Genomic DNA, 12447 nt, shown 5'->3' on the forward strand with positions numbered 1-12447 from the left:
TGTAATATTTAATCATATTATGCTATTTATACAATATAGATATGTATGTTACCTACATATACAATAATATGTATCTATATGAGATAGAGATGGCCAAAATGTAGAGTCAATAAATAATACTGTTTACAGTCACTTGAACCATATAAAATCGATAAATTATTTTGTATTAATTCGTACTTCCATTTCAATATAATGTGATAAAATTCAAAAGTAATTTAATTTCATAAATTATTATGAAATAATATCATTTCTTTGATTGATACATTAATATTTATTTTAAAGATTGTATTGGGTTGTCCGGAAAGTTCGTGCCGATGTTGAAGGAAAATTGAAACGCAGAACATTTTAATTTAATAAATGTATACTAAAATTTAAATTTTAGTCGGCACGAACTTTCCGGACAATATCTTCTATTTTTTTTCATGATAGTTTCTATGATAATGTTTGTCATTAAGAAATCTTATGCTTTACAAACGTGCAAAAGCGCTAAAAATATTATTATACTTCCATCAACTTATAGAGCATAAAAATCTCGTTTACAATTTATGTATTTTATTTTATTCTCTCATTATTATTTGTTAAAAATACGAAGAGTACTATAAAGTTAGTTTACAATCGTATCTGTAAAGTTAATTACTTGTATCTGTAAAAATCGAATTTCTTACGCAAAAGTCACTTTTTCATATCTCTTAACAAACTCACATTACATTCTAATTTGTTGTCTGTTTGTTCCCATTTAAGATACTTCACACGTTAAAGTGTAGTGGCTGAAGTTTAAGGTCAACCGCGTATATTCGGCCACGCTCCCGACCGAGTACTCTTATCGCCGTTCCTTAACGATTACGTGCGTGTATACGTGTTTGAATGTGCTGTTGCCCACCCACGTATCGAGAAACGGCACAGAGAACGAGATTAAGAGCAGGGAAAGAGAGAGAGAGAAAGAGGAAAGAGCAATCCGTTCTCTTCTCATTCTCAAGAGAGGGAGGAAGAGAAGAGGAAGGGGGGGGGGGGGGGTGGAGTGGAGGAGAGAGAGAGATATTCGCACATGATCAAAAAAGTGTATGCGAACGCGCTCGAGTACCTCGCACCAGTCCTTCGTAGGACATTGACTTTGAGATATCGTTGACGACGACTAGCCGCGACGACGCTATCTCATTTCGGCTTATCGCACTTGTTTCGCCGTACTTATCTCCCCGCGCTATGTCTCCTTAAGTCACCGCTCGCTCGTTCGCTGGCTCTCGTGCCGGTTATTGAGGCTCGTGAAATTGTCGCCTCGCTCGCGTTTATTTCCACATACTTACCTTACATACCCGAATTCTCTTTATTCTTTGATGATCAATTGTAATTAGCAAGCACCTCTTTTCCGTTGAATACTAACAAACATGATTTCTTCTACAGCATGTAATATTTAATTCACATTCCGTTCACTTTTTATAAAAATATAATAGTTATTTAATTTCCGATTGTCACCTTGTGTATTGTCATTATTTGCGCGATAATTTCATTCACACATGAATACATATAGTATACAATATAACTAGAATACAATATAAACTAGGTTTGTTCAATTTGAGCTCTAGAACGCAAAGCTATCGACACAAAAGATTTTTTTCGTCTGAGTGACGCTTATCAATACTTTATCCATGAAATCTTACTCACATTACATTTTTTTGCGTAAATGACGTTTGCGTTTTGGCTTCGGAGCTCAAATTGGACAAGCCTGATATAAACAAAAACATAAATTGATAAAAATCATCTTATGGTATATTTTCTTATGATATCACTTTCCCGTTATTAGATCTTTAATTTTTATCGGATGCAAGATTGTAATGCGATTTATATTATATCTTTCTTTTACTTTTATGTACGCTTAATATTAATTTTAATAATAAAATAATTTGAGAGACTGAAGAATAAAGTCAATTTTTTTAGTAATAATTTCGAGGACAACTATAATTTGTCGTATTTGTTATTTTTTTAATGTTGAATTTTTGAAAAGATCTGCTGAAAAATATATGAACGAACAATAAAATTTTATATTAATTATTGCTAAACAGTTTATTAGTTTGCCATTGAATACAGGCTTCCGAGAATTTTTAATAAATAAATTAATAGCAGAAAATCATCGTATGTTGCATTTTTCTGCCTCCACTTTTGCAGATCTGAAGTTCGAAGTTGCAGTAAAAGTGTTATGTGAAGCCTTGACACTAATCAATGGGAGAATGGAATACAAATTCAGAAAAAAGTATATATCGGCATGGGAGTTAATGTCTCCGTTTATTATTAAGTAATATCACAATGACAATTTTAGCAATCGGATGGTTGCAACAATCGATAAATTTATCTTATTATTAATTATTGCCAAGGATTCCTATCGTCAATGTTCATACAGAAAAGTTTTGCCGAAAAATTTAGATAACTAATTGTTGGACCATCACAAAATAATTATATAGAACACTAAAATTGGTTAGAATGTCAAAACATTTTGCAGCATTACTTATCATGCTTAAGGCTTACGTATTATTAATTATTTGGATAGTCCAATCAAATTATTTTCAGATCTGTACCTAAATTTTTAGATATTTTAACCAAATTGTTGTTTCTGTGCATAAATATCATTGCGTCTGTTAGAATACTTTTTGATTAGACGCTTATGAAAAATAGTAATATTATGTAAATGATATATAGATTGCGCAAATTACAGCTATTAGTTATAATGAACGAGGTTGCGGTAAAGGTAATAAAAAATCAGTGTATTAAAATATGATATTCCGCATTAGTTTCACAAAAACAAGCGAGAATGCATATTATCGACCGCAATGTGAAGTAGCAATTTGTATAATTGCGAGTAGTATTCATCTGTAAGAGCTGCAAATAATAATTATGTAGCAAATGTGACGCAGTTCGATTTTTAATTGAAAAAAAGCATTGCGTAAGACGTGATTGCATTATTTAAAAATTGTTGGAGATCTGAATCGCGTAGTTCATCATATTTCGTTACACAGTTGTTTAATTTGTTGCAGAATAAACAGTATAATAGTGATAGTATAAATTACACATAGAATAAATTATACACAGCGGATCAAGCAGCGGTTAGAATAAAAAGAGGAAAATGCCATAAGTTATATTAAATTTTCGCTATAAATTCCAAAAACAATTCCAATAGCGCAGCTTTCCAAATTCATTTTTACTTCATTAACATCAAATATTATATTATAGAAATTAATTTTCACGTTCATAACTCCGTCGACAACATTTCAATTTTTTTCCATCAGCAGTAGAAATTTTCGAGAAACAGAACTTTTTATTGTTCTGGGTGGTACATAAAAATTTAAAAAAATTCGGATATATTTATCAAAATTTTATCGATTTGTTACCATCGTAAAAGTCGGATTTATTTTATTTATTTTGTATAAATTCGAATTTATCCTAATTTACACTCAACTTATGGATGCTGCTAAGACCAGTGGCGAGCGGAAAGTTAATCTATAGATATGTATTAATATTGTAATTTACGTAATTATTGTAATTGTTTTAATATGAAATGGAAGACAATCTTGTAATTTTTATATTCGATATAAATAAAAAACAAGAAACTAACGTGTTTTCGTGTTTTTATGCCTTACACTCTCCGTATTTCTAAGTGAACGGCTACGTCTAGAGAAGATTTATAGATCTCTAATATATAGAAACTGTTATAATGTATGGCTCGATAAATCTCGCGCTTATATGCGTTCGCTAGAAGGCTACATCAACTCACGCATTCTCATAGCTCATGGCGATTCGAAAACTATGAGTGTCCAGAAACAAACGTGAATTATCCGCCTATCCCAGAAATCTATGGCTTTAAGCTACGTTATACAGAATATTCATCGATGTCGTATTTTCCTATCGTCAGCGTTTATGTTCGCGCGAAGAGTTGCTATCCAGAGTATCGATTCCAACTATATATGGGAAATATGCAAATCCGCCAGCGACACTAACGAGCACGTGCGATCGTATGGAGTCAGCGTATGTCAGAATATGAGCAAGTAGAGCACGATAGAGACTAAAGGGAAGGGGAAGAGAAAAAAATAAATGAAAGGATTCCGTCCTGGAATGTGAAGATTAATTCAATGTGAATCACGCGATGCAGACAGCGATAGCACATACGACGAACAATAAGAGGGATAGAGGCAATTTATGTAACAGTAGCTGAAAAGTTGACTACCTTTTCCTATGCAGAATTTCGTTAAAATTCATGAAACGAAGTAAAAAAACTTGCGTGTATTTATTGGCATTGTAAAATATATATACAAAGCTGAAATTTTAATATTTTGAAAAAAATGCTTTCATAAAAAAGATATTTGCTATTTTTTTTATTGCATTAAATTTATTAAAAGATTACACACGTAATCTTTGTGTATAAATTACTTGTTTACGTAATAACATTTTGCGAAAAAATTGGAAAGGTCAAAGCACTATTTGTAAAACAAAAAACATTACGAAATAGAAGTAGGTAGAAGAGAAGGTGGCATCCCAGAGTTATATTTATATATTACACAATAACTTGATTAATAAGTAATATTTAAGTTTAAAACTTAACAATTATATTTATCAAAGTGTTGTTGAATCAATTCTGAATTCAAAGTTATGAAATATTTATTACTTTATTAACATACACTGTATGTTAATAAAAATATGGCGACATTGCATAACGGCTCAAAAAGAAATAGGAATGATAATATGACCTTCCATAAAAACAGACTTAAAAAATTGATTTTATTTAGGTAACAATATTTGATTACAAAATTAACAAAAAAGTATCAAAAAGGAATATTGTAGAAAGTATGCAAATATATACATACACATGTGTTACAACTTTTGACAGACAGCTCAGTACTAAAAATCTATAGTACGTGTAACATAAATTATAGATTAATATTAGAGCTACAATCAGTTCAAGGAATTATTTTGATATGTATGGAAACCTCGAAAAAGAGGCCTTCAGCAATCAACGCGCTTAGCAAAATGTTATATTGCATAACTCGAAATGTATGCAGCCAAATAAAATGTTAAATAACAAACAACACATTCTCAAGTATTCCATATAAAAATATTTATAAATGCATATATTTGTATAATAATACGCTTAAGTTTAAGAAAATTGAGGAAGTATGTGTAATTAAATGCTAAAATGTATCTTAAAAATGTCGAAAATTTTGAAAGTAGAATGCATTATAATAAGTGTCGATTATTATATATTAGCATATTAGCGTCATAGTGTAACGAAAAGAGTAGTGCACTGAACAAATAATTCCATAAGTAATCACGGAATTTATCATTTAATGGAGACATTAAGAATAGCGAGAGGAGAGAGATATTGTATACACTGATCATAATACAATGTTCTCTTCTATTTATATGTATAATAGCTGCCAAGAATTTCAGAACAACGTATAATTTTACAGATAATTTTTATCAATCCGTTTTCAGTTTATATTTTAAATAAAAAATTTTGTTATAATTAATTTAAGAACATTTTTAAATACTAGAGCCATCATTATAAGTATAAATCTGAAAAACAATAATTCTTTGCAAGTGACTTGGAAGGAGAAAAGTGATTTACCCCCATGTTCTTCTCGTTTTCTATAGTTTTAGATTACTCGACTTTTTCATGAGAAAAGAGAAGAATAGGGGAAATCGACAGGTAAAAAGACATCGACATGTGAACGTAAATCAGTCAACGTTGTTTAACTACGCTCACAAGAGTGGTACGTCTCGAAGCTACCATCTTTCTGTTTTCTGCGTTCGATTTCTTCCTCTAGTTTCCTTCTCCCCTCATGCGACATACTTTTTCTTCCTCGAGCTGTTTGAACTGCAACGACCCTCGGCTGGAATTATATTATCGGCACTGCCAAGTTCACTTCTGTTTACAAGTCATACGTAATTACGAACGAAGATATGTTCTTCCCTCGCGAATGATCGAACAATCATGAAATTTTTACGAGAATTAACAGATTTGTCACAAACTGACTAAAAAATATATGATTTGAAAATCTTAACTAACTCGAGTCCGAAAATTCATGCGATTTTTTAACAATTTTCAGAAATGAAGTTGACGTTTGTATTTTATAAATGACAGAATATAATTAATCTACTTAATTGCCATATTTTTGACACTTTGATGCAAGTGTCGATATAATTTATAAATTGTAGTTTTGCTGTTCCAAATATATTCGAAGAAACACTCATAGGATCATCGTAAATCACAGTCGCGGCTACGATTGCTATTTGTAACGAGCGCTATTATCTTCGTCGCAGGCCTTTTATTTTCAGGCATTTATTTTTACACGTATCGTAGACACACACATGCATTTTCATTATAACGGCCGTGTTTATTCAACAGGTTTATAACAAGGATGCTTGTAGTAGAAATCGTTCTTGAGTTCCCGCGCTTATGTTTCATAAATGGAGCAGAAATTATTCCTCATACGTGGGCGCTCCCGCCAATGCAGAAAACGATCAAATCCGTAGCTAATCGATGGCGTTCGCGTAAATCTCGCGTGTATTCATGAAACCGAGAAGGCAATAGATTAACGCTCGACAGGGTTATGCCGAAGTGAATTATCTTAATGCAGCAAAACTTTTAAAAGATGAAAGATTAAAATTACGCCAGGGAAAGTTGGATAGATTGCAAGAAATTTTTTAATTTTGCTAATAAAGAGATGTAAGAATTATTAGGTAAAATCATTAGGTACCGCAAAAAATCGACAATTATTTTTTTATTATTTTAATATTATTGCTTCCAATATCTCGGTTAAAATAAAAATATAATAAGAAATATTAAGGTCGTTTCTAAATTCCTTTTTCTTCTACGTACAGAAGAAATTTCGCATTGTGAAAGACAAAGAGGAAAGATTTACTTGGCAATAAGAGTGAGAAAAGCAAACAGATTTTTTTGTTCATACATAGATACCTTCTGATAATGTTAAGGTTGCATCAGATATTATGGTGAGCCTTACTCGATTGCAGATATTTAAAATTAAGTACGTGAGCATTAATATGTATTATTGCGACTCAAGCTGTCGGGAGTCCTTGATATCAGTGACTAAACATCTCGCCTACCTTATAATATTACGTTATGATTCTACAATGTTGCACGCATTAATCGCCATTTATCTCTATCGTCATCATTCTTGCAGCTCCGTTCTCTACGAATATTATCTGCAAATATTTCCGTTTGAGACTATCTTTCAAATTCATCGGACTGAAATATATGCGATATAGGGTAACTGTCCCAATTATTATACTGTGCCTGTCCCTATTAGTGTGCTTTTGCATTTCGATAAGTCATAAAGAAAACTAGCACGAATAAATAAGAAAAAATGTTTTTGCTTGTTTAATAATTGTTCTTAAATTATTAATGCATACGATACCGAAGATAATATTTTATTTTTTGAGTATTAAAGTATTTTAAGTATTTTTCAAAAGATATGAGTAATTTATGTGAATCCATTAATACATACTGCAAGATTTTAAGCTTGTTCCTATTAATGTGCCCTGAATTGAAGCTGAGAACGTTGTTGTAAGTGTACATTGAAATAAATATAATTGAAATAATTTATGTAATATTAACTTAAATAATAAGTTTAATTTATTACCTGTTTTAATAACTAATGTTAAAATTAGTAAAATGTGGGCACACAAAAATAGGGGCATATTAATAGGGCCATCGCCGCTTGGAGGATTCAAAAAAATATGTTTTTTATTTTTGTCAAAAAAATTTTAACATTATAAGTATCAACATTTTTTAGATTAAAAAAATATTATAAGAAAAAGAAATAGTTGAAAAACCGATATTGATTGCAAGAGCAGATTAAAGCTACAATATTTAATAATTAATTCAGTAATAAGTTGGCTAAAAGACACATTAATAGGGACAGTGAATAGATGCTCCGATTTTCTGGCTTTTGTGTAATTTACGTTCAATAAATCTAATTATATGACTTACGTAATGAGCCAATGAACGGAGATAACGCATTTACGGCTCTCGGCAACGTAAGCATCGTCGCGAAGTATATGTTTTCAAATGAAATTTACACGGTCAAATATAGTCATTATAACGCAATCTTTTATTAAAAAGAAAAGAATTATCGCGCGAATAATGACAATATATAGAGTGACAATCAAAAAGTTGCTGAAATTAAATAACTGTTATTTTTATATTGAGTGAACCAAATGAAATAAATTAAATAGTGTATTGTAGAAGAAATAATTTTTATTATTAGTATCTAGCAGAAAGAATATAAACAATAAATGTTATCGAAAAAGAAATATCAATTATTTCGTTATTTTCTTGATGTATGTATTTGAAATAATAAACATGTACAAAGCGTTTTTGAAATTATCTATTACATTATATAGGTGTCTGGGGGGAGGGGGAACATTTGCCTCCCCTCCTCCTTAATCGAGAAACGCGAGTTGAATAAAAGCGCGTGTTGGTGGGATTAAAATTTTAAAATACAAAAATAGAAAAGAAAATAAAAAATAAAAAATCCAAAAACGAAATACCTTCTTCGATATACATTTACCTTGTCGTGATGAGGAAGCTTTTAATTAAAAGATATACACATTGGAAATGACGAAAAAAAGATCAACAACTTGATTATAGTTCTTAGTAGGAATTGTAAAGTCACCAAGGAAGAAAACATCTGAACATTTTTACTAACGTGTGGCAAGACTATTTCCTCTTGGAAAAAATCTTGCGAATGCCTTTGATTACATACAATAAGATGTAATGAAAAAGCAAATGTTAAATTGCTAGTCAATATTACTGCGGTAATTTAGTAGAGTTTGCGTTTCAAGACCGAAAATCATTTCGGCGCGTAGTTTAAAGAAACATACGTAGTATATAAATTCACACAGAATTAAATAAGCACTTAAAATCCAGCTAAGACATTGAAATAGTTAAAGGCATTGATTCTATTGGTTGTATTCTTACATGTACGGTCGAAAAATTCAATATTTAATATTTATTTATTAACACATTTAATAAATTATCAAATATACTTTTTTTAACACTAGTAATTATGCTCTTGAAAGATTTCGGATAAATTCTATTTATTCTATTATAGAACACCTACGCAGGGATTTTTTGAATATATAATATATATCATTGATTACCTACACTCCAAAACTTTTAGAGTGAACCTCACTTTGTAGAGTGAAGTCTCACTCTTAAAAATTAAAAATTGAACCACTCTTTTTCAAGCTTGACTCAATTTTTACTTATTTTATCAGAGTGAGATTCTTCTCAAAAAATTTTTAGATAATAGCTTTTGATCGTTTATATAGCTTTATATTCATTTCCACAAGTTTATAAATATATAATCTATGTACTAATTTATCTCATTTAGCGTTCTTACAAAATACCAGTCGTTCAACTTCAACAGCATCCCGATTATTACTTCATACGCTCATTGATTTTTCAACTTTTTTTTATAGATATCATATCATATTTAATTTTAAGTGACGTTAAATTGTCATTTTAAATTTCGTCATCAACATATTTACCGCGTATATCAAATGTTTACCATCTGTACTAAATGATATATTACGCTGATTACGGAATGGAGTATCTTTACTTGATGTGTTCAAGCAAAAATTAAATGTAAGCCACTGAACAAACGGACAATTGACGATCATTCATATACTAGGGGAAGCCCGGGCAACGCGAACATGTTAAGGTTGAGAAGAAAAAATGACACATTTAAAATTGAAATCAGAAATCATTTTTATTCTCATAAATCTCTTAAAGAACTTAACTTTGAAATCAAATAAAAAAAAATTAAATTTGAACATTAATATGTCATTTTAGTTAAAACATAAAAAAGAGAAATCCCCTTTGCCTGACCCCCCCCCCCCTCCCCCTGGGCAAAGTGAATGGATCACTCGAGCAATGCAAATGAAATTTAAAAAATTAGAATCAGTCTTGGCAATCGTCACAAAAGTAGCTGCCAAATCCTCTATATGTGTAGCTTTCATAGATCTATTATATTTGGTGCAATGACGGCACTGGATCAATCATAAATAAATCATACTGCATTGTAGCAAAAAATAAACAAAAATGAGATGTAAACAAACACGTGCCTTTCATACACTCGAAAGGTCGTCTGTCCCTCCGTATTCCCAGTATTTTCATTGTAATCATATACCGAATAAAGAAGATGGATCCGCTTTGCCCAAAGAATCTACCTGGCGCGAATTTGGAAAGGTTAGAATAAGTTGAACCATCAAGTGAAAAATTTTAACCTCGAATACACGTTTAAATACACACAGAATTCTTATAAAACATTCACACTGATTAAGGAACAATTACAGATAATAATTAAACTACCTACCTAAGGAAAAATCGCAAGAAAAACATTCAATTTTCTATATGTCTCTATTAAATACAAACGAACGCAATCATAGTCGTTCCGTATTTTCGTAGCGTCACTTTGGAGCGCTACCGGGTACATCTCAACGAATAATTTTTTTTAATCATCAATAGTCTTAGACATTATACCAGTACTTTTAGATTTTGGTTCCAAACGCTCAGACAAATGTAGGAAATTTTCGATCGTACGAAGAACGCGAGGGACTTTGCAATTATTCGAAGCGCTTCCGGATTTCCATGAATAATTTTTTCAAAATTAATTTTAAATAATATTTTTGTACATAATCTCAACGAATTATTTTCTTTTGGGTGTATATCAATTGTCCACATCACTAATTGGCTAATTTAAAATCATATAGTCTTATTGATGAAGCAATGATAAATTATTAGGAACATATCGATATGAGTGTGTGTGTGCAGTTATTGAATTGTATGCAACCGTGCCGCTCCTATTTTTTTTAATCTTCAATGTTAGACATTATCTTCGCGCTTTTAGATTTTCGTTTGAAATGCCTGGATATACGTTGGAAATTTTTGGTTACATGTATATATGAGTGATCGTCGAAATTATCTGTTTGTTTCAGTGGGCTTACATTTAATTTTCGCTTCACGAACTCTAAATTTCAATCACATGTCCTCAGTTAGTATTTAAAAATATTAGTCGCGATGTGAAGAGGATCTCGCGAAGGGGCGAATGTTCGTAACTCGTATCTAAACGTGTGCTAAGAATCGATCCAAGATTTGTGCCAATAAAAGAATTTAGTCAATGTAGTGTTAAATGCGAGATCACCGAACAGAGAAAAAAATCTGTACATTTCAGAGAAAATTTTCCCATTTGTTCGTTCGTCGGGGCTATCTTGGAAATATCGCGTTTGGTGTCGTCATTCGCGCTCACATGCCGAAGAGGTGTGTATTATTGATTTTTCGAGGATCGCCACCGTTATTGAAGCTCATCTCGATTAGATTGATTGGCCAGCAATGATCGCTCGGTGACCGCCTGTTTACACGACAATATCGCGTTGACTGCACGGCGATAAGCATCCAAGAGGACTATTTGTGATTGAACAGCCTTTTCTCATAAGATTTTGAAAGAAATCAAGGCAGCGTGGTAGCTTAAATTGCTGTTAGTAATGATTACGATTTATTTATTTAAATAAGTAATTTTGATATGTGTGTATTTGAGATCGTCCTACATGTATACTTACGATATTATGGATAGTACAATTTCGACAGAAATTGCTAGTGAAAAAAAATTAATCTTTAAGAGAGAGAGAGAGAGTTGAGACATTTTAAAATAAATTACGAACTTTAATCAACGAACGAAATTATTAATTTAATTCGAATTTTTATGTTAATTTTAATTTTGAGACTTGCGATGGACTTATGGCTCCATCTTGCGTACATTCGTTATTTCAGAAAGAAGTGAAATATTAAATAGAATTTCAAGATAATACAGTTTAATATCAATGTGAATTATATACGTTTTTCTGATCTTCAATTATGCACAATTAAAATTTTTAAGATAATAATTAGAAGCGTTGCACTGAAAATTTATTTTTCAATTAGTTTATCGCATAACTGATCATTGTCCTTGCATAGAAATATATATTTATCATAGGAAGGCAAATATGCTTATGCGGTGACAAAGATTTTATTGTTGTGATCAAATTTTATATTTTATTTTGGAACGATTCTTTGGTTTTCTATTAAATTTAGAAAATTTATAATATTAAACTAATATGATTAAAATAATAAATATAAGAAATTTTATTTATTGTGATCTTATTCTATTGCTATCTCAGCAACTATTGGGTTGTCCGGAAAGTTCGTGCTGACTAACCTATATAATTTAATAAATGTACACTAAAATTTAAATTTTCTGCATTTCAATTTTCCTTCAATATCGGCACGAACTTTCCGGACAATTCAATACATTATATTATACATATTGTGAATCACAAATGTATTGAATGATATACATTACAAATATTATTATTTAATAAATAAATTCAAAAATATAACACTAT

The sequence above is a fragment of the Atta colombica genome, unplaced genomic scaffold, assembly GCF_001594045.1.
Source record: "Atta colombica isolate Treedump-2 unplaced genomic scaffold, Acol1.0 scaffold1, whole genome shotgun sequence".
NCBI classification, from domain to species: Eukaryota; Metazoa; Arthropoda; class Insecta; order Hymenoptera; family Formicidae; genus Atta; species Atta colombica.